Source organism: Pyrus communis, chromosome 5, assembly GCF_041283825.1.
Source record: "Pyrus communis isolate YQ-2024b chromosome 5, ASM4128382v1, whole genome shotgun sequence".
Taxonomy (NCBI): domain Eukaryota; kingdom Viridiplantae; phylum Streptophyta; class Magnoliopsida; order Rosales; family Rosaceae; genus Pyrus; species Pyrus communis.
Genome location: NC_142569.1, coordinates 25,768,446 through 25,772,231, shown reverse-complemented (window position 1 = coordinate 25,772,231; position 3,786 = coordinate 25,768,446). Strand labels below are relative to the sequence as shown.

Below are 3,786 nucleotides of genomic sequence, written 5' to 3'. Positions count from 1 at the left end.
GATTAGAGCTTGTTTCATATACTCCAACTCTCTTACCCCTTACATCTTTGTGTTGAGCATTAGATCCCAACATCTCATAAATGTTATATGACTCTTGAGCATTCTTTTTCTTCAAAGCTCCACCTGCTGCATTATCAATAGTTGATTGACATGTTTGGGTTAGTCCATCACAGAAAATTTGCATTTGTAAGTGAAGAGGTAACCCATGGTGTGGACATTGCAACAAAAGGCCTTTAAAGCGCTCCCAACACTCATTGAAAGGTTCTCCATCATCTTGTTTGAAGTTGAAGATTTGTCCCCTTAATGTGGCTATCTTTTGAGTGGAAAAAAACTTTTCCAAAAACTTCTTAGCCACGGCATCCCATGTGGTGAGTGAACCAGGTACTAGAGTCATTAACCAACCCTTTCATCCTCAGATTTGCTTCACTTACTCCCTGTAAAGGTAAACCACTCACAACATTGTAAAATTCTTTAATATGAGCTAAAGGATCTTCATTAGGTAAGCCATAAAAAGAAGGAAACATATGGAAATGTGAAGATTTAAGATCATAGTTTCTAGCTTCTGTGGGCAGCAAGATACATGAAGGTGAATTTGGTATGATTGGTTGAGCAAAATCCTCCAAAGCTCGAAGATCATCTTGGTCGCCCGCCATCTCTTCTTCTCTTTCCCAATTAAAGTGCTCCGATCCTTCACTTGTTGGACTAGACGGTTTCCCTTCCTCTTCTTCACGGACAATGGAGGAACTTGTTGGCACAAAGCTTTCCAAAGTGTTGCCCTTTAACCGTTCAATTCTTTGGCCTAATTCAGCAAGTCTATTTGACATATACTACCTGAAACAAGATAAAACAAGTTTTGAATAAAAATCAGAAATCTACTTAAAATGAAAAGAACAAGGTTTAATATCAAAACAAGCAATTATAAGGGACTGAAATCAGTCCCCGGCAACGGCGCCATTTTAATTGTTGTTTTCCTTCCTAGTGCTAAAATAGGTTTAGTATAATGGCACAAGTAAGGGTGTCGAATCCACAGGGACTAATTGGACCTATATAATCACTTGTTTTGCAAGAACTCTTTACTAGAGAAATAAAACTAATCAATGTAGGCAGATTTGTTGTTGTAACTTGAAAGCATAAGGAAATGAAGTAAACACAAAATGAATGAATCAACAGCTAATAAAATGAGATAGTACCAATGGAGATGAAGCTAGGGATTCGATTTTACCATTGCTAACCCAAGGCCATGCTTGTTGAATCAGATTATACTCATCCATCTACCTATTTCTTGAGTTTGTTTCACTTAGATATGATAAACCATATGATGTGTGGATTTGATCAAATGTCTCTAATCATGAGCCTAATTGTGATGTGCAACTTTGGTTCCTAATCAAGAATATGTAGTGCACAAGAAACTTTCACAAAACCAAAGGGAACACTCGGCAGGATGTTTGCAAAACATTCCCTTCATTCATTCACATATCCACCAAGATTATGCAAGATGTGTGCTTTAATCTTGGCTAAACAACCTGTGGTTAATTCAAATGATGATCAAGCATTAAAATCAACACACTAAGTCACAATTAAATCGGAGAATGAAACAAGAAATAGATAGATTAAATGAGAATTCTGAATTAACTACATGGCAATCTTGCAAGGCTACATCGAATCCCTAGAGAGAGATTAGTTACACTTCATGTTTACAAAAGGTTTCACATAAAAATATATAACATGAGTGAACATAGGATTAAGAAGAAAGAACCCTTGAAGCAAAACTGATGTCAAAATCCCTTAAGAGTTGCCTTCGGTGTTGGTGCTCCAAGTGTGTTGTAAATGAAGGTGGAGCGGCTAAGGTTGAATGGTTTCTGCGAATGGGAGAGTGTATGGAATGGAATGAAGCCGAGAAGAGATTGTGTAGAAATGGAATGGGAGCTTGCGGCAAAGGGAAGATTGGATGTGTTTGTGGTGTCTTGTGTATGAAAATGAGATGTGATTTTTGTGTATGAATGCATGGGTTTTCATAGGGGGAATGGGAGAATATGTGGGTGATTGTTTAAGAGTGAATGTGGTTGTTATGATTGAGAGTGCATGTGGATGAAATAATGATGGAAAAAGAGCTAGGTTGTTGGTGGAAAGGCAAGGGAAGTGCACGGCATTGAGTTGTTGTTGGTGTGTGAATGCATGTGTTGAATGATTAAAGTGCATGTGGGTGAATATGTGGCTGAAATGATGAAGTAGGAAGGTGGAAATGCATGTGTTGAATTGGTGGTGCAATGATGAAAGAGTAAGTGCATGTGTGTGTGAATGGTGGTGCAATGATGAAAGAGTAAGTGCATGTGTGTGTGAATGGTGGTAGCTAGGGTGAATTATGATGAATGCATGTGGAATAAAGATGGAGAAGGTGGTGTAATGATGAAGTGGAATGGCTGAAAATGAAAGGGGAAGTGCAAGGCACGGCAATGGGTGTTTCTTGATGGTTTTGGGGTTGTGATGCATGTGAATGCATGTGGCTAAGGGTTGTTGATTGGGCTAGAGGTTTTGCATGGCTCAAAGGATTGTTTGATTGGGCTAGGCCCTTTGTTTTATGTCCAAAGTGCATACAAGGCTTTCAAATTCGTCCAACACTTTGGCTCCAAGCATATGCTATCCATTCCAAGCCCAATTTTGCTCCAAAATGCATCTTTTTGCTTCCTTAGCCATATGAACCTAAAAACACACGAAAATGGCTTAAACTACTAAAACAACTATGAATTAACAACATAGATGCACGAAAACAAGCTAAGTAAGTCGCCTAAATATGCTCCTATCACTTAGCAAGGAAGAGGAGAAGGAAAACCAAGCCTTGGGCGTTTGTGCATTCGAGTTGGAGTGTTGGACGTTTCTAGGTGTAATCTATCTTTTATTTTAATGTTTAATTCTATGTTGCTTTGTTTTGTCATGAACATGAGAGGCTAAACTCGTTTTAGCCTAGGGATGCTTTGAAACCATGATTACATTTATAATATGAGTTGATTAAGTCCAGTTGTGATTTCATAAATTGTGAACGCAATTTACTTAACCGTTTGATGGATAACTTATTCTTGTATGTTTATTAGGGAGGCCTACTTAATTTGCATGCTTGAATTTGGGGCTAGAATATAAGGGTGTTTCACATAATCGTCACAAACTTATATTCACAAGTAGTTAAGGTTGTTTTCACAATCATGTTAAGTAAATTCCTAGCATGCGTATCATGATGTCATAGTTACAAGTGCTTTGTCAATACTTATGATTTCCATTGAACGTAATGATCTTTGACCGTATCTCTATTATGATGTCATGTAGGGGACTTTTTGAAGAATGCTTTGGGTTGTCGTATGATGTCATCCAATCCACTAACTTAAGGGAAATCTGAGGGTTAATTAGTGATGTCACGGTTAATCTGGGGTGTTGAGGTTCATGGTTTATCGGAAAAGCAACTGGAAATCAATTTATGTTTGAAAGTATCATGTGTGGAGAAGTATCCCTTGGCTATCCCATCATCCATTAGTTTTTCTTAAATTCGTCCAAAATCTGTTTTAAAGTTTTAAGTTACTTGTTTTCTTTTAAATTCGTCCAAAATCAAAACCCCCTTTCTTATTTGTTCCAAATCTGTCCGAAAGAGTCTTTTTGAGTCTTTAGAGTCAAAACCAAGTGTATTTTCGTCCAAAATAAGTCCTAAAGTCTAAATTGAGTCTTTTTGGTTGTTTTGAGTTGTTTTGAGTCTTTAAAGTTTGTTTTTGGTCGTATAAGTTAGTAAGAGTCTTGTGAGGT

General features: G+C 37.5%; 1 non-coding gene across 1 annotated transcript; it reads left to right on the top strand.

The window, feature by feature from the left end:
- Positions 1-200: 200 nt before the first annotated feature.
- Positions 201-311, top strand: LOC148697025 (small nucleolar RNA R71). The gene has a single exon (XR_015963245.1). It is a non-coding gene; the product is annotated as a small nucleolar RNA R71 (small nucleolar RNA).
- Positions 312-3,786: the final 3,475 nt, after the last annotated feature.